We start from the raw sequence: 23,556 nt of genomic DNA on the forward strand, positions 1-23,556 counted from the left end.
TGTATAGGATATAACCTTACGGTTCTTATCCTCCTTATTTGACTTACTTTGTAAATACATAACTATTGACGAAATTCCCATATACTGACTTCTCCCTTTGGAAGATGAATCACTTTGGCATGTTACTCGCCAGATGTAGTACCAGAGAGAAAGCAGTTGATCAGAAATATAGAGAAAACTCTCTGCAAGATTAATGCAGCTGATGCAGCAATCATATTCAATAGTACTGTCTAAAAGAGGGTCTCTTGCCAGTATTATTATTATTATTATTGTACGTGTGAAACTGAGTAAATGTACATAATGTGTGCATGTGCTCCAGTATAAATGTATGTTTTTTGTTTTAAAATCATGTTCATTCATCACAGTGCTGAATGAGCCCTCTAGCCTCATTAGTTATTTTTTTTAAGATTAAGGTTAGCCATAATCGTGCGTTTGGCAACACTGTAGGACAGGCCACCGCTGGTCCGTGGCTGAAAGCTTCATGGGCCACGGCTCATACAGAAAACTCGATTGCACCGAAGAAACTTTGGTGCATTTTTTACTTGCTTTTGTTGCTCTCAAAGAAGAAAAGAAACATTTTACCGGTCTTACCTTTGCTCTTCTGCTTTTATTTGATTTATTTAGTGTAGAGAGGCATGAGTGTCATGTTTCACTCCTTAATTACCAGTCAGCTAACTGGTTTTACTAATATACATATAATTATATATATATATATATATATATATATATATATATATATATATATATATATATATATATATATATATATATATATATATATATATATATATATATATGTGTGTGTGTGTGTGTGTGTGTGTATATATATATATATATATATATATATATATATATATATATATATTATATATATATATATATGTATATACATATATATGTGTATATATATTAAAGTCCTCCTGGGCCTCTGTAGGTTCATAGGGCAGGCGCTGATCTGTTTATATATATATATATATATATATATATATATATATATATATATATATATATATATATATATATATATATATATATATATATATATATATATATATATATATATATATATTTCTTCAACACCTCCAGCACCGTGTGACACGAAAGGCCTTTGTGAAATTCTGCTACTCATGTTTATCACGTGCTTTCAGTTCCACAAATCTCCACCCATCTCCGCCCTCCTGCCTCATTTATCGTCTATTGAGCGTGGGTCTTTCTACCCTTCTGTAACCCCACAGGAACCCAGGTGACTACATCATTTATCATCCTGAAGCCTTGTTCATCTCCTCTTCACCTCATCTATTAATGGAACCTCCGAAATTGCCCGTATGGTATAGTTTCTAAGCATCATGTCATTAACTCCTGATTATCTTCTTGAAGAGTTATTTTCAAATCGACAAAATCATGTCCGTTCAGCAGAACAGACCGAATTAGAGTAATGCTTTATATAATCTTTTCATACAAAGTTTCAGTCTTTTGCATTTTCAGATCATTTTCAGCCTGCCCATTGTTGGCTATCATTGTTCTTAAACATTTTAGAAGCTCAACCTCATTAGTCCTTTCTCCATCTAAAGTTATTTCGTCCAGTATGCATGCTCTGCCATCATTGTTTCAGTTTCTTAGATTTATCTCAAGCCCCATCTCTCGAGTATGACGCATTATAATAAACAAGCAAGCTTTGTAAATCTTGTAGTGTTTTGCTAATTTAAAAGAGCACCGTCACCGTATTCTAAATCTGGCAAGTTTGTAGCTACACGTCCACGATACATTACAGACATAATTACACTATATATATATATATATATATATATATATATATATATATATATATATATATATATATATATATATATGTATATATATATATATTTGCACAGTATGTGTGTATGTGTGTGTGTCTGTGTATGTATATATCTTCTTCTTTCTCTGTATCTTTTCCCACTTTTATGTGGGGTCGTTGTTTCTGACACCTTTCCTCTACCTGGCTCGGTCAAGCACATTGTCAGTTGTTTGTCTCTCAGATATATCCATCCACCTTCGCTTCTGTCTTCCTCTTGCTCTCCCACCAGGCACCTCCATCTGCATCATTCCCCTTCTTACATATGTCTCATCCCTTCTTATCACATGGCCATACCACTGCATCTTCTTTCTTGGGCCTCCTTTGATAGTTCTACGACTTTAGTAGTTCCTCTTATTTTTTCATTTTTGATCCTGTCCATTTTTATTACTCCACTCATCCACCTGAGCATTTTCATCTTTGCCGCATCCAATTTCTTCTCTTGCACTCTATCTACCGGCCATGTTTCTGCTCCATACATAAAAGCTGGTCTCACTACTTTCTTACACACTCTTCCTGTAACCTTTATGTTGATTCTGCGGTCGCACAAGGCTCCTGACATCTTTCTCCAATTTTTCCACCCAGCCTGTACTCAGTGTTATTTCTACATCCAAATTTCCATCACCAGCCACTGTTGAACCAAGATGCTTAAATTTTTCTACTTGGTTCAACCTTGTCCCTTCCATACTAATCTCGGAGTCTTGATCATCATTAAAACTTAGGTATTCAGTCTTCTTCCTACTGATCTTTAATCCTCTGTCTTCCAGTACCTTCCTCCATTACTCAAGTTTTGACTCCACTACCCTTCTGTTGGTGTTGCATAACATGATGTCATTAGAAAACAGCATGCACCAGGGGGATTGATCTCTTATTCCTTGAGATAGCACATCCATTATCAGGTCAAAAAGATATGAACTTGAAGCAGATCCCTGATGCAACCCAACTCTTACTGGAATCCATTCAGTTAACCCAACAGTGCTTCTAACCTGCGTTTTTGCTCCTTCATACATATCTTGCACCAACCTCATACTTCTCCGGTGTTCCATTTATTCTCATACACCTCCAAACCTCTTGGCATGGGACTCTGTCATATGCCTTTTCCAGATGTATAAATAGTATGTGCAGTCCTTTCTACTTTTCCCGGTGTTTTTCCATCATCTGTCGGAGGGCAAACACTGCATCTGTCGTTCCTCTTCCTGGCATGAAACCAAACTGTTCTTCACCTACAGATGTTTCTTTTCTAATTCTTTTATCCATTATTCTTTCCCAGATTTTCATGGTGTGAGACATTAGCTTTATTCCTCAGTAGTTTGCACAGTCCTGGATGTCACCCTGCTCTTTATATAGACAGACACAATAAAGCTTTCTGTCCATTCTTGTGGTATCTTTTCCTGACTGTGTATTTTCTTTGCTAGGTCCCCAACATGTCTATTCCTTCTTCTCCCAGGCTCTTCCACACCTCTGCAGGAATTCCATCTGGTCCTATTGCTTTACCATTTTTCATTTTTAGTGCCGTCTTTACTTCCTACCTGCTAATAGTATGTCATACCAAGGTTCTGGAATCCATCTTCAAAGAACTTTCCAGGATTTTCATCACTTAACAGGTGTTCATAATATTCTTTCCACCTCTTCTTTATCTTATCCTCGTTACATAAAACCACTCCATTCCCATCCTTAACCTGTTTTATATGGCAGTAGTCTTTGGTGTTCTTGTCCCTCGACTTTGCAATTTTGTGAATTTTTCTCGCCCCTCAGGTGTTTCCAGCTCTTCGTACATGTCATTTAATGCTCTTGCCTTCTCTTGTGCAACTGCCTTCTTTACTTGTTTCTTATGTCTTTGGTACTCTCCTTATACTCTTGCTGTCCATACTTTTCCCAGATCTTTCTTGCATCTTTTTTTAGCTTTCACCACCTCTTTCAATTCATCATTGCGCCACCAGGTTTCCTTATCGTCAGGAGGTTTCTTACCAGATGTCCAACACCTCTCCACCCACTCTCTTCATCACCATACTGTTGTGATTCCACCATTTTTGCACTCCCTCTAGCAATCTAACTTCCCTCAATACTCTATCCTTAAATTCCTGCCTTGCTTCCCCCTATTGTGTCAGCTTCCACCGCTTGATTGTTGATGGGACACGTGCAGGCCTACCTTTTACTGTGTTCCTTATTTCCAAGTCCATTACCACCACCCTGTGCTGTGGTGCCACACTCTCCATTTAAAATTTTACAATTTCTCACCTCTCTCGAATGTGATCTGTGTATATGTATATATAATGTATATATTATAGATATGTATATGTATATATATGTATATATTTATTCACAGTACCTGAGCAAAGAGGTAACAATAACTTTGGTCGATTGTACTCATAGTATTGGCGGTCAGGGATTGTCCTCTAAAGGACTCCTCTCCTGGGGAAAACACTAAAATCATTTTGTTTTAACTCTAAGCACTATATGCTTTCTTTTTCAGTCTGCATGGGATGACTGAAGACTTGAAACTTCCCTCCCCATGCCCAAGATATATAATTATGGTTGACTCGGCCATTCTGGAAACATTATGTAAAACTTAAAAAAATTCTTGAATGTGATATTTTTAAATAAATTAAATGTGTGGGAATTTCCTCTAACATCTTACTGAATAAACATATTCTAAAAAATAATCATAAATACAAAACGTATTTAATCAAAGTTCCAGAATACCTATAGGTAACAGATCTGTCATTCTCGGAACTATAACAAAGAAAACAGTGCTTGGGGCAGCTGCATAAAAAGGTTGCTGATATAGCGCAGGAGATATGCAACAAAATAACTCAACAGAACCCCATTAAAAGCATTAATTATTCTTCCCTAATGTATTACACTTATTCAGGACTAAAGTTATCAACACTGTTTTCATCTAAATAGAAACCTAACTCATATTAATTAAAACTTCATTGTTTATTCTACAAGAACTTTTTGGCAATATAATTAAAATTCATCTAGTGAGTCTCATGTTCCACCTGAAGTTTCAGCACAGCAGTAAGATTCTCTCTCTTAACAGCCCAGTACAATTTAAGACAGAGAGCGGTCACTTGAAAATAGTCTCGCAAAACAGTCATAGGAAAATCATTTATTAAGATAGATATATCACAGCAAACAATTATCTTTAAAAACGGAAGCATAACATAATTCCACTAGACATTTTAATTTCTTTATCGTGTATATGTATGATGTACTTACAGTATATATATGTATATTTGTGTATATATATGTGTGTTTATGTATGCATGTATGTATGTATATATGTGTATGTATATATATATATATATATATATATATATATATATATATATATATATATATATATATATATATATATATATATATAATGTTTTTATGCTGTGTGCATATTTCTCTTATTCAATTCGTATTGCAGTCAATGGCATTGTTCGCAGATTCTATCTTCTTTACAAGACGGAACCAGTCTATACTTCTTTTTCTCTTCAGGCAAGCTTCTCAGGAATAAGGAAAAATGATTCATGTTTCTTTCCATTTACATATTGTAGTCGAAGGACAGTTTCCTCGTTCATTGGCGACGTCTTCAGGTCTGAATTACTGACTGACATCAAGGTTTTTATTACTGCATGCAGACTTTGCGGCTACGCGTAAAATTTTAAACATGACGTCATTGGAGTGCCGAATGTCTATTGTTCGGCGAGTCTCTATGCCTTGTTGGTGGTCTGTGCGGCAGGGAGGCATTCCTTGTGCTCCATAGGGCACGCCGTATGCCACGGCTTGCAGCAAAGGGTGTCGACAAGGACGTCATTCCCGTCTCTGGCTGATAGTCTTGATTTGCTTCGTTGTCGGTAGTCGTGTTCAGGGGTGTTTTGTTGCTTATGTCTCTCGAATTCTCACGGATATCCTGTGGTTTCCTTAAAGAAGGAAGGATGAGGTGTGTGTTCCTGTGTACGTTTACTGCAGGCCATTGTTGGTTTATACTCACAGTTTCTGCTATTTGCAGTCTGTGGAACCGGGCTTCTCTCTGTGCTTTCCAATCATTTTTCCAGTATTGGTTTACGGTCGTGGTCATCTGCGTCGTGTTGGAATTTTGTCCCTTGGGTGTGTTAGGCTTGCAGTTGCCTGATTAGAGTGGTAATGATGCGACCTATGTAGCAATTGCTAAGAGCTTGACATGTCCTTTCGGTACATTTGAATTTGTATACTAAATTGGTCGACTCCCACATCCCTCTACAGGGGGCAGTGCTATTTTGCACTACAAGGGTGCTGACTAGGTTCGGGCAGCAGTAGACACGTAAGGAAATACTCTCGTTAGGATTCGTAGGTGTTGTACCGCTGGCAATTATTCTTTTCATGGCCTTGACCTCGTCCTTGAACTGGCTATCATGCGGCTTTGGAATACAAAATAATGTTTCCCGGTGAGGTGGACGTCGTCACTGGTGTGCTTGCATACACGTCCAACTGTTTTCATGTTCAGCCTTCTATTAGATTGCTGTCGTATCCGTTATTGGTTAGGAAGCTGCCTAAGACGTGCGAGCTCTGCATGAGTAGCTATCCATGATGAACAGCGCGTAATTGCTTGTCTCAAGTACGCGGCTACCAGTGTTTGCAATTATCAGGACACTAAACACGGGCGTTAAGGCACTGACCCACATTAATTAACTTTTGGAGACGGTAGTATTGTACCTGTCTCCTTTCTTCTCCACGTTTACATCCAGGAAGGGAGGCCGGCCTTCGACACCATATTCAATAGCGTAGTTTGGACTAGAGTTCCTCTTCAAGGCTTACTTTAGGCGGGTGGCTTCTTCGTCAGTATCGATAGCAATGAAGATATCGTTTATATATCGGGAATACATCTTCGGTTTCGGCTGGAAATCGAAGGTTCTTTCCTAGACATCTGTCATGTACAAATTGGCAAATTGTACGCCAAGGGGGGAGCCCATGGCGATACCATCTATTTATTGAAAGAGGTCACCCCAGTGTGAGAGGAGGGGGCCCTCCCTGGTGCAGATTGGAGAAGACGTCGAGGGGCATCTTCTAGTATGTCCAGGGACATAGGGACATCTTCTGGTATGTCCAGGGGTTTGGCATCCGAGTGATAGACTTGCCTGAAAATATCATCGACGGTTTTGTTCACGGGTGCGTTCGTGAATAGACTTGCTGCGTCCAGAGATGCGATTGTTGAGCTCGGAGACGTGGTGTTCAAAATATCGATGAACTCTACCAGGGAAACCACCGGTTATCCCCTGACTCTCATCGGGGTCATAGTAGGGAGACGCATTTAGACAGGAGCCGGAGTACAGAAATAAGGGGCCAAGTTTCGTGTTTTGGTACTTTTGGCGGTCGTTAAGTGGGAGCGTTCTTTGAGATGCATGACGCGTCGTTTTCAAGTCAGATATTCAAGATATATGAACGCATGTTATTGAGGGCGAGCACCCCTGCTGTAGGAACCTGAAATGCGAAGGAAAATGACCCGATTTGGCTCTTCACAAACGGTATTGCTTTGACCACTCATGTAGGCCAAGACCATAGTTGGTAAAATAAATAATATACAGTATATATATATATATATATATATATATATATATATATATATATATATATATACAGTATATATATATATATACCTGTATATATATATTTATATATATATATATATATATATATATATATATATATATATATATATATATATATATATATATATATATATATACGCAGACACACATATATATATATATATATATATATATATATATATATATATATATATATATAATTCATATATATATATATATATATATATATATATATATATATATATATATATATATATATATATATATATATAATTCATATATATATATATATATATATATATATATATATATATATATATATATATATAATATATAAATACTATTGCTGTAGATAAAAATGTTAAAATTATAATCACTCACTTTACAGGTCAGTTTCTTCTGTATATAGAAACCAAGGGCCCAGAACGGAATTTCGGCTGAAAATAATAAACGCTAGCAAAATTCGCATCAGGACTTTTTGTTTCGTTAGTGTATTATTTCATTTATGCAAATAATTCCCCATTACTTAATGAAAACCCCCCGTGGAGGTGGGGGGGATAGTGCCATCAGTGCACCTCACGCGGTGCACTGTAGGTATTACTTAAAGTTCTTTGTTGCGTCCCTTCGGCCCCCAGCTGCAACCGTTTTCAGTCCTTTTACTGTACCTCCATTCATATTCTCTTTCTTCCCTCTTGCTATCCACCCTCTCCTAAGAATTGTTTCATAGTGCAACTGCGAGGTCTTCTTCCTATTACGCCTTTAAAGCCTCTACTCTCAATTTCCCTTTAAGCGCTGAATGACCTCGTAGGTCCCAGCGCCTGGCCTTTGGCCTGAATGTTACGCTCCAATTCCAAATCACCCTATTCTCCCTTCCCCTTCCTCGTGTTTTCCTCCGGCCCGGGCTAGGAAAGGGCTGTGGGCTGCTGTTCTCTTGGTCTCATTGTCTTTCACTTAAAAAAAATACAGTTGTGTAGCTGAAGCTGTTTGGTTCGGTGTCCACATTATATAATAAATTGCGGAGAACTTAATAAACAACGCCAAGTAAACTTTTTTTTTTTTTTTTTTTGGTTAGCATGTTCATGATTCTCGGGGCTCTTCTAGATCGGTATTTTTCTCTTTTTATATCTTGAGTAATAATGTCATACGTACATTTGCGTGTTCATAACTATCATTTCCACACTTGAAAATAGCTCTTAAGCAATACAGTTATTTACAGGGTGGGTTTTATCCCTTAGTCATTTCATCACGCCTGTAAATACCCAGTTAATTAAATGTTAATTCAGCACTTTAGGGTTAGACTTTCTTAAACCTGCACTACAGTTATGAGAGAGAGAGAGAGAGGGAATCCATGTGGTTTCTTTGTGTTCTATCAGACGGAAGCAATTTGTTGTACAAATTTTATGCACAAACCCAGAGAGCAGCAGGTTTGTGAAACTACATCAAATGGATATTGACGTAATGTCATAGAGACTTTCCAGTGATTTTCCTTTCTTCGTATCCAGGAGTTTTGAGGATCGGTTTTCTTGGCACTGACATTGCTGGAAAATATGAGAATGGTAATGAGACGAGTTTACAGTATTTTGAAATACGTCGTTAGGTGCCAACGACTTTAAAGAACTGAATTCGTGTAATTTGAATGCTATGAAGCAAGACATGTTACCCATAATCGACATCGAGAAAAGTATTCCACGTATTTTACTGCATTTGAATTCTTAATAATAAGATTCTGTCGTTGCTTTGTGAATGAGGCGGAAAAGATGAAGGTGCCTTCGGTACCAGGTAACTTCTCTTCCCCTGGCACAAGTACTCGTGAACCATCAGGAACAGTCACTTTATCAAGTGTTTACATAAACTTAATTGCTGCAGTAAAACTCATTTGCGTATATCATCGTCCAGCTAGGTTTAAATCTTATATGCATTGTGCATAAGCAAATGTCACGCTTACAATTGTGCGTTAGTAACTAGAATTTCCACACTTTAAATTAGTTTTTAATAGTAATGTGATTTTCAGAATGAATTTTATCTCGCAATCTTTTCCTTATACCAAAAATAATATCTGATTATTAAATGTTAATTCACTACTCTTGGGTTAGACTTTCTTGACCTGAGAGAGAGAGAGAGAGAGAGAGAGAGAGAGAGAGAGAGAGAGAGAGAGAGAGAGAATCCGTGTGGTTCCTTTGCCTGTTACAGTCTTAAGTGATATGCTCAAATCTCGACAGCTGCAAGGTTTGTGAAAGCAATGACCTGAATTGGATAGTGACGTAATGTCTCCAGTGATTTTTCTCTCTTCGTATCCAGGAAATTTGAGGATTGGTTTTCTCGGCACTGACAATGGTGGAAAATATGAGAACGGTAATGAGAAGCGTTTGTCTGGAAACCCGTCATTAGGTGGCAACCGTGAAAAGGAACTGAACTCGTGTAATTTGAATATTATCAAGAAAGAAAAATGTCAGTCATAATCGAGATCGAGAAAGGTTTTCCCCGTTTATTTCTGCACTTGAATTCTTAGTAATGATAAGATTTTGTCATTGGTTTATGAATTAGGCGTTAGAGATGAAACTTTTTTCTGTAACCAGGTAATGTTCCCTCAGCTGTTTAAAACTCATTTACGTACATCATCGTCCATCTAGATTTAAATCTTATATATAATTTGCATAAGCAAATGTCACGCTTACTTTTGTCTGTTAATAACTAGCATTTCCACTCTTTAAATTAGTTTTTAATAATAATGTGAATTTCAGAACGAATTTTATCACGTAATCCCTTCCTTATACCAAACATATCTAATTCATTAAATATGAATTCACTGCTCTTGGGTTAGACTTTCTTAACCTGAGAGAGAGAGAGAGAGAGAGAGAGAGAGAGAGAGAGAGAGAGAGAGAGAGAGAGAGAGAGAGAGAATCCGTGTGCTCAAATCTCGAAAGCTGCAGGGTTTGTGAAAGCAATGACCTGAAGTGGATAGTGACGTAATGTCGTGGAGACATTCCAGTGATTTTTCTCTCTTCGTATCCAGGAAATGTGAGGATCGGTTTTCTCGGCACTGACAATGGTGGAAAATATGAGAACGGTAATGAGACGCGTTTATCTTGAAAAGAACTGAACTCGTGCAATTGAATGTTATCAAGAAAGACGTATGTTAGCTATAATCGACATTGGGGAAGGTTTTTCCCGCATATTTCTACACTTAAATTCTCCGTAATAGTGAAATTTTGTCGTTCTTTTATGAATAAGGCGGAAGTGATGATAATGGCCTCTGTAGCCAGGTAATTTTCCCCCCTTTCACCTCATCTTAGTATTATAGCACAGATACACATGCACACATGTATACATGTGTATATGTATACATAATGGTACGTGTATGCATTGACCATTATGAATACGCAGTAGTGCAGCAGATAAGTAGAAAAATACTTCAGTTTGTGATACAAGCATGAAATTTGGCACAAGTGCTCATTTTAACTTCCTCTTTTGAGAAATCTGGGTGTCCACGCAAAATTTCAATATGGCCGCTACTTTTCAAGATGGCCGCTAGCTGGTTCAATTTCTGGCACTGAGTAAATCATTGTTGAAATAAATACATCAATCATTATTCAGATAATGTCTTCCTGGGTAGGAGAGTTAATAGAAGATATCACCAGCGCTCCTGCTACTATATTTAGCATTGTGATAAAGATGGTGTATAAAATGGCCGCCATGAAACATTTTCCTTGATAACTCTGCAACCAAGAAAGATAGAGACGAAATTTTTTATCTGTGCCCACATTTATGAGGCCATAGAATCTGTTTCTAACACTTCTGTTGGACTATTATCAATATTACATCTTGGAAAGGGACCCCATAATGCTACTATAAAGTGTACAAGCACAAGACTGTAATGGAGTATGATAACAAAGTATCTTATCTATGTTCGAGCACTGTCTCAATGTCTTTTTTAAGACTGAAATGAATGCAAGATTTTAAAGATGCGTGGTGTCACCGTTTAGTGTGACGAAATTCTCATTCAGACATATGTGGAGCATCATTTGCAACTTTATAGTTACAACTCACATTATGATTACACCTCACATTTACAGCTACCCAAAGCTGTGCATGTAAGCCCAAGCCTGTAGCATTTTTGGACTTGAAGGAAGCAGGGGGGATATTTGTGAAGGGGTCAGGTAGCTCAGGCACAGATTTTACCCTCTCTGGCCCAAACTGTACTGGCAGATGATCTTCCCCCTGCTTGTCTTTGGCAGGGTGCTGGAATACCGAAATGCTGGTGCCATGAAAAAGTTGTAGCCATAGTTGTTAAAGGGTTGTGATTGATGTTGTCCATGACCGCAGTGGTAAACAACCCCTTTCTCAAGACAGGTGGACAGACTACACCCTCTTCCACATACTTGGTGACAGTGGCATATCCCAGTCGGACTGATATCCCCAGCACCCTGTCATAGGAAATGCTCATGCTGTGGTCATGAAGCATGTCGACCAGGTTTCTCTTCCTGATTTTGGCATAGGTAGCCATTCCCATGAACACTGGAAAAGGAGTTTCCATATCCTTTGAGTGTTGATGTACACTTGTTCCTTCCTTCTGTTTTGAGAAGCAGTTGTACTGCAGGAGCTGAGCAGTAGCCATGTCTGACTTCTTTAATGAGCCAAACTTTAGGTGTAACTTTTTGTCTGCTCCATGTTTGACCATACTAGTGAACTGGAGCAGACTTTGAGGTATGGCATCATTGATGCATCCTTCACCAAAGGTGCCGTCAAACCTGGACTGATGATCCAGAATATGCTTCTTCAGTATCTTTGCTGCTTGAGCAATCACAAGTGTATCTGAGTAGTCAGATGCCTGAGATAGGGCTAAAGCTACATCTTTCTGCAAGGCAAGTAGCGCACTTCTTCCTTTGTTGTGTGCTTCTAATTCGGGGATTTCTGCTAACAATTTGTCCTTTAATCTTGTTGTATTTACAGTGGGTGAGGCAATGCCCAATTGTTCCAGGGGCTGCTGGTATATTTGGGATATATCTGCAAGAGGAAATATGGCAGGACGATCCAAACTCAAGCTGGTTTCAATGATATAATTAACCAGCTCTGATAGAATCAGCAGATATACATCTGGTTCTTTACTGACGTTGTTCTCTCTGAAAGGCGTCAGTGAGACATACAAGATGGTATTTCAGCTCTTGTGCAATTACATCACCTGCACCTATTTTTGCCAATAATTTACCATCATTAAGTGTGTGAGAGCACTCATATATTCTCCTGTTGAGATTCATGGTCATTACTTGTCGAAGATCTGATGCAGGTGCCACATTTTCACAAAAAATGCATGCTTCGTTGTCATTTGATGCTGTTTAGCATGCTTTTTATGTGGTTCACTACCTTCAACTGTAGATCTTCACTTTCTTGCATAGTCAAGTTTTGCATTATTAAATATGACCCTACAGTTCTTGTGGTATTTTGGCATGTTTTGTTTCAGTGTTGCCTCTATGCCACTGCCTTCATCCAGCCTTGCTGGGTCAAAATTAAGTGTCATTTCACCAATCTCCTGGGACAGTGGCACATTGGTTGAAATCATTGCGTACCTATCCTGTTCAGGATTATGATGTACAGAGGCCAAGGGTGAAGTTAGAGCAGTGTTTCTCAAACATTTTTACCTGAGGGCGTATCTACGAAAAACCAAAACTTCTGGGGCGCATCTTTGATTTTAATATGGAAAAATTAGTCATGAAATTTGAAAATAAGATAATGATAAAGTCGTACCTGAAATCACCATTTATTTTTAAGATATTTTTAAGTATCTGAATGTGAAACGTGCTTGATGAGATTTCGCAATTTTCTGAATCTTGGCCTTATATGTGATAAACATACTCTCATCTCTTCTTCAATGGATTTAGTATTTGATGTTTTTACATTAAATGTTGGTAGAGAAAATCCTTGTTCACAGAGAGACGATGAGGACAGTTGCAGTAAAACAGCCAAAGCTTTCCTAGCTATTGAAGGATCTTCTTCTTTGATTGAAATCCAGAACTGACCGATGGGCACCTCCTCCTGCTTGATCTTTAAGCCACGATCAGTAGATATGGTGGCCAGCTCCTCCTCTTCTGCTAACGAAAAGCCAGCGTCATCAGTTGAAATGTCAAAGAAAGGTTGCAAATCCAATCGTATTGCTCGGTTCAGATTACCTTCCAGAATTGCTAAGTGACCCCCTATTAAAGGAATGAAATTATCTGAATGGGCTTCTTGAACCAAAGGAAACATTTCCAAACAGCCTAAACTAGCTTTTCTTTTCCAAACTGCTGGTTATTTCTGGAATGCTTGAATTTTGTCGGTAGATGAGAGAAGGTTTTCATTTCCACTTTGCATGGACACGTTCAGATTATTCAAGTGTTGAAACATTTCGGTCAGATATCTCATTTTTGTAGTCCAAAACTCACATCTCAGAAGTTAAAAGAATTTACTTTTATTTTCTTTCTCAAAAAATCCCAACAGTTCTTGACGAAGTTCAGAGTACTTTGCCTCTTGATAGCCATCGAACTTGTGTGTGCAAAAGTAAGCGTGTGTGTTGTGAATCCATGTTTTCACAAAGTAGCTCAAATATACGAGCTTTTACCATTTCAACAACTTGGTCTTGATCAAAAGCTTCTGTCAATTTAGCACCAAATGTTTTTGCCATCAGGGCGCCTCTGTGCAATAAAAAATTATTTATTATAAAGTTGGGATGGGGTTGCTTTACAAAGGATGCAAGACCTTCAGTTGAACCAGTCATTAATGGAGCTCCATCAGTGCAAACCCCGGCACACGACTTCCACGATAAGTTCCATTTCTCAAAAGAATTATTTAAATTATGAAGCATATCTTCGCCTGTAGTAGTGGTAAGCAGTTCTTTGCAACAAAGATACTGATTTACTATAGTTTCCCCATCACTAAAGCGAATAAAGGCAAGCAACTGCGCTTTGTTGGCTATGTCAGTCAGTTCATCAACTTGGAGTGCGCAGTATGAATCCTGAAGTTTATTACAGCAAACATTTTCTTCAATATTGTTAGAATGCGCCTCTGAACACTATCATTTGATAATGGAATTTTACTTATCTGTTTCTCTAAATTGTCTGCTGAAATAGTCTTCACCATCTTCTTACAAGCGGGCAAAATAATAGATTCAGCGAGAGTATGCGACTTCATTTTTACGGCTGTCATTTCCGATATTTCCTAAGAAGCGATTTGAGCGTTCTCAGACACCGTTGCTCTCCTTTTGAAAGCGTTGATCAAGTCATCTTTTGAAATAACTTGGGTACGTTTTTTGCTTGAAGACTGCAGTGTGATGTTTGAAAATGCTTGCTTCATTTACTAAGAAACATCGACTCGTTTGACATTTTGCATCCACAAACCAAACACAATGGCTAAGGCTGATTTTCATCTCCTGCCCACGTGAAGGAAGCCATAACTTGAACAACTTCTGTTGTGTTTGCGAATGGGTCTGCTCTTATTTTTCTTGGCTGGACGCTTCATGTCACTCGATATAGTTTCATTATTAGAATCAAGTTCTTCACTGGCGCGTTTCTTCTTTAAAAATCTATTCATTGTATGGGTAGTTTATTTTTTAAATATGTAAAAAACAATTATACTTCACCGAGTGTCTTGAACGAAAACTTTGAAAATTAATGTAGCAGCACATGGGTGCCTACTCAAACTGACCACAATCGCAGAAGACTTCGCATTTATTGGACAAAGAGGTCATTGTCCCGAATTATGAACCCCCTTTGAACTGTCATTATCACATGGTGAAGTTATTAACCTGGATTATGTGTCACCAACCTGGAATACTGTATTTTGGTTTAGTCCTACTTAATTCTATCATCTATTACCAACTGACCTCAGGGGAAATTTGATACCAACTTTGTCCTTTTCGTTTACCATATGGTGAAGTCATTTGCTTTACCGGTTGTCATTTGTGGCTAACATTTCAAAAGGATATTAGCTGGAGATGGAATTATAAACAATATCTATTTTTTTTTTTTTTTTTCGAGAGAGAGAGAGGTGAGTAAAGACCGATTTAAATCCCCAAAGAAAGGAAAGGGGAAAGGATTATCCATTGCTTCTTGAAAATGAAGCCATTAAGGAATTTACTTTCCAGTTCAGAATGTCAAATGACGAAGACTAGACTCAGACTTAAAAACACATACTTGGTGTCTCTAAAATATATGAAAATCAAAATTTTAAAATATAAACATATTACATAAATTAAATTTTTTGTTATCTTGGGGCGCACCTGGCTACCTTCCACGGCGCACCGGTGCTCCCGGGCGCACCGGTTGAGAAACACTGAGTTAGACCATCATTTTTCTTGTCTTCCTGGCAAAGACATTTGCTCTAGTCAGTCTTCTTTTTGCCTGTGATTGAATTTACACTTGCCATTATGAGCTCTTGACTAAGGCCAAGGGGGTATCCTTTTACCACCTTAATCTGATATGCACATTGATGTATGGGATACAACTAGGTACGGTCACCCTACACCTAGCCTGATCATTCATCCAGTGCCATTTAAGTCCCATGTGATGTGTACATCATCCAGATAAGTACATGAACAAGCCATGTAGAGCCCCACTTACCCTTGGCTCAGCTCTCCCGCGCTGGCACCTCCTGTCAATTCAGGCGTGGCCGTCTAACTAGATCTACCAACTATATATATATTTTCTACCAGCTAATTGATATGGGGATTTTCCACAGCATTTGGGACTACTAAACTACACTAAGGCAAAGGTAGGTACAGCATAAGTAAAGTAAGATTAGCTAACACTGAACCCCATGCTGAGCTACACAGCAGTGGCGTCACCAGTGTGCCCTGGTTGTGTGCTAACATTTACTCTTTTAAACTAAAACTAAAGATAAAACCACCGCCTAAATTATTTATAGACTTGCAAACTATTATGTTGTACAGGAAGACATTTTTCCATGCCTACTGAATCGTGAGATGCGATTGTATAAGGTTTTTGGCTGCCATATTTGATGCCATCTTTCTTTATATCTATATGAAATCTTTAACAGAAATACATTTTACTTTTGCTTGGTGACTCTGCCTAAAATGTGTAAAACCAAAACAAATGCATAAAAACATGACCAGAGGCACATGAGTCCCATGTTAAAACCTTGGCTTGCGGCCATCTTGAAAAACTGCAGCCATTTTAGAATTTTGAGTGGACACCCAGTAATTTTCAAAAAGTGGCCTGTGGAGAAGATATGTACCAAATTTCATGCTTGCATCATTGACTGCAGTATTTTAGTAAAAAAATTATTTTATCTGCTGCACTACAACAGGCATTTACGAAAACATAATTGCTGTAACAATATTCATTTGCATTTTCATAGACAGGCTAGATTTGAATCTATTTATTACTTAAGATGCATAAGCAGATGACCATACTTTTCATAAAGGTTTTCTGCTTTGTCAAGCTGTGGAAGATGTATTTCTCTTGTTCTTGTTCCCAATAAGCTGAGGAGAGGGAGCAGTCCTGGGATCAATAAGGGTTTGCTGAAAGTTTCCTGACGCTCTCGACGCATACCAAAGGGTGCTTCACAAAAGTGTGTATGATTTTTATGAAGGATCTCGAACTCAATGAAAGGCTAAGAAATTTAACCAGGGTTCTCAAGTCACGATACCGGTATTACCATCTCGAGGAGAATCACACAAACACTTATGTTGAGATTTTGTTTTTACTCTTGCCTGTTTGCTTGTTAGTTTTTTGTCCTTTGTAGTTTTCTGAAAAGAAAACTATTGTGCCGTCTTTGTCTGTCCGTCCGCAGTCCCTCAGATCTTAAAAACTACGAGTCTAGAGGGCTGCAAATTGGTATGTTGATCATCCACCCTCCAGTCATCAAACACCAAATTGCAGCCCTCTGGCCTTAGTAGTTTTTATTTCATTTAAGGTTAAATTTAGCCATAATCGTGTGTCTGGCAGCCTTATATGCCAGGGCATCAACGGGCCTAGGTTAAAGTTTTATGGGCCGCCGCTCATACAGCTTTATACCGAGATCACCAAAAGATAGATATGTTTTCGGTGGCCTTGATTATACGATGTACAGAAAACTCGATTGCGCCGAAGAAGCCTTGGCGCATATTTTCCTTTTTTAGTTAGCTGGTCATTTCAAGAAGTAATTTTTAACTGGCAAGATATTTGAAGAAGTGTTTTATAAGTAAATTTGAAGAAGTATTTTATGACTGTAAAATGGTGGATGATGATGTTATTTTATTAGCCAGAAAGAAAGTGCGATATAATCGAGACTTTATTTACCCTTAACAAGAGTAGCATCAGCGAGCAGATATTTATAAGGATGGCGGTGTCATTTATGACCGGAGATTTATGGAAAGTCATCAGATTATCTACAAAATATTTAGGGATGGTAGCTGGTATTTCAAATGAAATGGAATGAAATTCGTGTAGTGAAGCAGCTTGAACGTAGACTTGTGAATGTAGAGCAGCATATTGAAACCACATGAAAGAAAGTGTTGTATCTTATCAGTGAACATTGCTAACGGGGAGTTCATCTTATTTTGTTTTATATTTTTAGCAGTCATGCAAAAACAATATTCTGTAATTCTAGTAATGTAACTAATCTCCAATTGCACAGGAATCAAAATTGCTTGGTCCAGTCGTAGGCGACGTACCCTATGATTTCGTATGTAAGTTAAAGAATGCAACATATAATTGCAAAAATTTATGGGTGCTACTTGGCTTGTTATCTACGCGTCACCTACTCCGAGGTGCTAGTACTAAACGTGGCGAAAGCTCCTTAGGACGCCGTGTTTAGTACTAGTTATTGTTTATTAATATAAAATTTGTCGACCACACAATATAGAAATGGGTGTATATAATACTTTGATCCCCGAGGGGCTAGTACCAGCACCTCTTAGTAGGTGACGCGTAGATAACAAGTCAAAATAGCACCAGTTAATGATATTGTAGCTTTTATTTTGTAAACGTATTCTTGGCTTAAACTTTTTGTGAACAGCAGTAACAGATGATAACGATCGATTGAGTTAGTAGTGTTCATACCAAACGCAATTTATGGCTTGTGTTCATGAGTCAGTGCACTTTGATCGTTTCAGTCATCGACTTTGCATGCTTGCGAGATATAATTAGGAGCGAAAAAAAAAGTCAGAGGAAATGGCCGCGGAGAAGTGAAATATCTTTGGTTCAGGTTTGCGTGCCAAAGGATAGAGGTAGTTGCCCTTGAAGGTGAGAGAGTGATATTACTTTCCAATAAATAAAAATGTAAAAAATGAACACTTTACAGTAGAAGAAAGTGGGAGATATCCACGACATATTCCAGGGGTAGAAACGTGAAAGGAAACAGAACAGAAGAGAAAACAGGGGGAGAGACAAATTCCTCTTGCATGACCTCTTATTCTTTTCAAAGTCACATAGCCATTGCGATGACATAAATAACTGAGATTTCGAAAGGAATTTTCTTTTTCTTTTTTATTTCTTTATTTTGCAATTTCAGCATTGATGTGGGGATTCAAATTTTAAGTGTTATCTCTGTAATTTGCAAACGTTCAGTCACTGAGGCCAGCAGTGCATTTTGCGTGCCATTGTGATAAAGGTAATTCACACATTAATTCATAGTTTCAGGCTATTGCTATTTTTTCTGAAACTGTGGTTAAAGACGTTTGGCAGTATAGAAAAAGAAAGAGAGAGAGAGAGAGAGAGAGAGAGAGAGAGAGAGAGAGAGAGAGAGAGAGAGAGAGAGAGAGAGAGAGATTTCCAATTGGAATCAATAAGTCACCTTAGTATTCTGTCACCATGGTAAGTGCGTCATAGGTTTCATTGGATCACTGAATTATCGGTTTGAAGTTTATAACATTATATATTTTCAGAAATGCTCCCCAAGTATTTTAGTTAGAGTTAAATCATGCATATAACAACAGGATTTCATAAATCAGTACAACTTACGATTGTTATTTATTATGGTGTTTGATCAACAGTTTGTACCTACGACAAGGCTTAGTCTATGTTTGCATATATTATAACTTTAATGGAATAAATGTTCATAGACACACATTATGCATATATATGTGTACACCCAAGTTATATATATATACAGTATATATATATATATATATATATATATATACATGGATGTATATGTGTATGTTCCACATACACTCTGAAACACATTGAGCACTTTCAACCAAACTTGGTATACATATCACTTACTATCTCGAAAAGAACACTGTAAGACATCGCTAGCACGAAATCGGTTGGGGGTGGAAGGGCTTTCTTGAAACGGGGCTGGTTATGCCCGTAGACTTAGTGACTTTACGAATTTATCATACCTAATTTCGGTATACGTATGATTTACTATCTGGAAAAGTATACTGTGGTGTAAGACATCAATGGCACCAAAGGGGGTGGGAGTTGGGAAGGGGGTGACAGAGAGAGAATGAGAGGGAGAAGAAGTGGAGAGAGAGAGAGAGAGAGTAGAGGGGGTGTTAGGAAGAAGAAAGAGGAAAGAGACAGGGAGGGTTGGAGAGAGAAAAAGAGAGATAGGGAGAGAGTGAGAGAAAGAAAGAGGGAAAGGAAATTAGAGAGAGAGAGAGAGAGAGAGAGAGAGAAGTATACCTTAGTTTAACCAGACCACTGAGCTGACTAACAGCTCTCGTAGGGCTGGCCCGAAGGATTAGATTTATTTTACACGGCTAAGAACCAATTGGTTTCCTAGCAACGGGACCTATAGCTTGTTGTGGAATACGAACCACATTATAATGAGAAATGAATTTCTATCACCAGAAATACATTCCTCTAATTCTTCATTGGTAGGTCGGAGAATTGAACGCGTGATCAGCAGAGTGCTAGCTGAGAACGATACCCACCCGTCCAATGAGGAACTAGAGAGGCAATGAGAGAGAGAGTAGAGGGGATGTTATGGAAAAGAAAGAGGGAGAGTCAGGGAGATTTGGAGAGAGAGAGAGAGAGAATGAGAGAAAGAAAGAGTGAAAGGAAGAGGAAGTGAGAGAGTGAGAGGGAGAGGAAGTGAGAGAGAGAGAGAGTAGAGGGGGTGTTAGGGAGGAGAAGAGGAAAAAGTGAGAGGAAGAGAGAGAGTTTATCGGTTGTCATTCAGAGTTTTTCCGGACAGCACCGGGTTGTCAGCTAGTGTGTATATATATATATATATATATATATATATATATATATATATATATATATATATATATATATATATATTTATATATATATATATATATATATATATATATATATATATATATTAATGTGTTTTTATATAATTAGTATACTCTTGCTTTAAAAAGAGACGGACTCGTTCTTATACAATATCTGGTGCATTATTTTTATATTAATAATGGATAAAGTGCAGCTTATCTTGAATGTAAATAAATGTAGATAAGAAATGCTGTAACGGTAAAAATGGCCTTTTATGTTGCCCACATGCTAGATGAAAACAGTTACCTCTAATATATACATGCAGTGTACCCATTTCGATGAAAATTACGGTCATTTGCGTTGCTGGCTAAAATAGACGTAAACATTTAGCACTGGAAGAGTAGTTTATCGAAGTTTTGCATGCGGCAAAAAAAAATTTACATATTTTCATTACTTTATTTTTCATGAAAACTGTGTACAGCACCGTGCAGAAATTTTATAGTATGGATATCTTTATCTCGTCATTTTGTTATATTGCCTTTTTATTTATAGATTGGTTCGATTTGTTAAAACAATCCAGTTTTTATATGGCATCAAAATATGTATATATCATTTTGAGCGAATGCTGTCAGTGAGAGCTTGGTGGTGCAACAAAATACCCTTGATCTCCACAATTATATATATATATATATATATATATATATATATATATATATATATATATATATATATATATATATATATATATATATATATATATATATATATATATATATATATATATATATATATATATATATATGTGTGTGTGTGTGTGTGTGTGTGTGTGTGTGTGTGTGTGTGTGTGTGTGCGCGCGTGTGTGTGTGTGTATTGCACTTGACAGTTTTGTACTTTCAAATAATAAGCCACGAATGATCAATGAATACCAAATTCACGATACTTTTTGAATAATTTTCCAGAATGGATGACTGCGTAAGTCACTGTTCTCCGTGTTTCAACCCTAAAGAGGCATAGGTTCTGTTCATGGTAAGAGGTGTACTTATATGTAATTCCCTTTGGGTATATTTTATTCTCATGGTATGGTGAAAACTACATTATTGAGTTTAACCACGTTTGTAATCCACAGTTCTGCACCTATGTCTAATTTTCTTATTTATGACTTCTCACATCTCTCCATCCATATACACATCATACAGCTATTGAGTTATTGTGATCATTTAGCTGTTGAGTTACTCTACTACCCACCATTGTCTCAGAGCCAGTTTTACCCCAGTCCGGTCACTTTCCCTACCACATTCTGTAAAATATGTTTTGCTTATGTAATAAAAGCTTTTAATCGGTACCAACAACTTATCCTCTGGTCAAAACCATCAAGCCTCTGCGCCATCCCGATTCTTATTTTATCAACTCTGCCATAAGCTTTTTCAACGTCCATGTCTGCCACATACCTTTGTCCGTATACATTTATATTTCTCAAATAATTATTACATTGTAAACACTTGGTTCACAAATCTTTTTATAGTCTGAATCAAGACCATCTTTTCTGTATCATTCCTTACATCACCTGACTTTCTTTTTCTATCAAAAGTTTATATTTCTCTCAGGAAGTGTACAATCCTTGAAACATTTTTTTGCAATACATGCAATCCTGAACATGTCTATGCTGTGAATGTTGTAAGGATACAAGACTGCCATTAAAATCCTGGGGTGTAATGTAGCCACCCAGTGAGGTGGGAGGCAGTGCCCCAGGATAGGTTAGATTAAGAAGTATCCTTTTAATGCTAATGGTATTTTGAAGTGAGATTGGTGTCCCTGATTTTAGAATAACAGATGCAGATAGAGAAATGCTGTCAGAAGAGAATGCAGTCCTGGGTTGATGGAGTGAGTGTTTTAAGGATTTGTTAAATGTTTAAGATAGAGGAGAGGCAGAGCTTAATGTAAGAGGGAGTGGTTTGGTGTAAGTCTGAGAATTCTTGGGGAAGTTGTTGTTGAGGCTCTACGAAGGGCAGTTGATGCGGTTGCAGGTTAGATGCTGCAGTACAGTAGTAAGTGTGATTATGTGACTAACCAGGTTGTGTGAGGGACAAATTCCAAAGGAACGGTTAAGAGGAATGATTGTTAGTTTTAATAAGGGTAAAAGTAATAGTTGAGACTGCAAGAACTCTAAGACCCTAACTTTTCTTAGTTTTATATATATATATATATTATATATATATATATATATATATATATATATATATATATATATATATATATATATATATATAAAAACTTATAGGTCACAAGTATTTTATGAATTACAATACACAGTAGCTGTTTAATTAACAAGTGTGGTGGAAAAACATTCTGAAAACCCTTAAGAGATGAAATAAAATGGAATACCAAAGTTCCCCAAAAGATCAATCATATTACACTCTATCATATTTAACTAATTATTGTCTTTACACTGTTAACTCACAATAGGTCAAAATAAGTCAAAGTCCAGTACATTTCCAATGAGTATATCTTTAACCTCTTTCTCAGCGAAACATCTGAAGAATCAAATAAATCCCTTATTAAACAAAATGCATAAAAATAAAGATACGGGAATTCCTCCAATGTTACTTATAAGGACACCCAATATAATAAATGCTTGACACAAGAGACAATATATAAATGAAAAAAGCATTCTACAGTTTGGGAAATCAAACGTGGTTCCTACCTCCAAACAGCAATGTTCACAGTCTTAACTGACAGGTCTCGAACCACAGAGTCTTCACTGAAGACTTTTAATAATGTTCAATGTTGGTCTTTGAATGATCATTTTTCTCATAACTAATCCCTTCACACCCTGGGACTCCGCCCAAAAGAAACGCACATACACACACCTACACTGGGACCTGGACATTTCCAGCGAATGCAGTCACGAAGTCGTGGCAAGTTCCCACGTCTTGAGAATAAGCTTAAGTAAAACTGTTACGTCAGGTATTCTCAAGACGTGGAACTGCCACGACTTCGTGACTG

At 37.4% G+C, this 23,556-nt stretch overlaps 1 protein-coding gene across 2 annotated transcripts in view; it reads left to right on the forward strand.

Moving 5' to 3' along the window:
- The window catches only part of LOC136832808 (uncharacterized), a 348,711-nt gene that overhangs the window by 143,988 nt on the left and 181,167 nt on the right, over window positions 1-23,556 (forward strand). The gene's annotated exons all lie outside the window — the stretch shown is intronic.

This window comes from Macrobrachium rosenbergii, chromosome 50 (genome assembly GCF_040412425.1).
Source record: "Macrobrachium rosenbergii isolate ZJJX-2024 chromosome 50, ASM4041242v1, whole genome shotgun sequence".
NCBI classification, from domain to species: Eukaryota; Metazoa; Arthropoda; class Malacostraca; order Decapoda; family Palaemonidae; genus Macrobrachium; species Macrobrachium rosenbergii.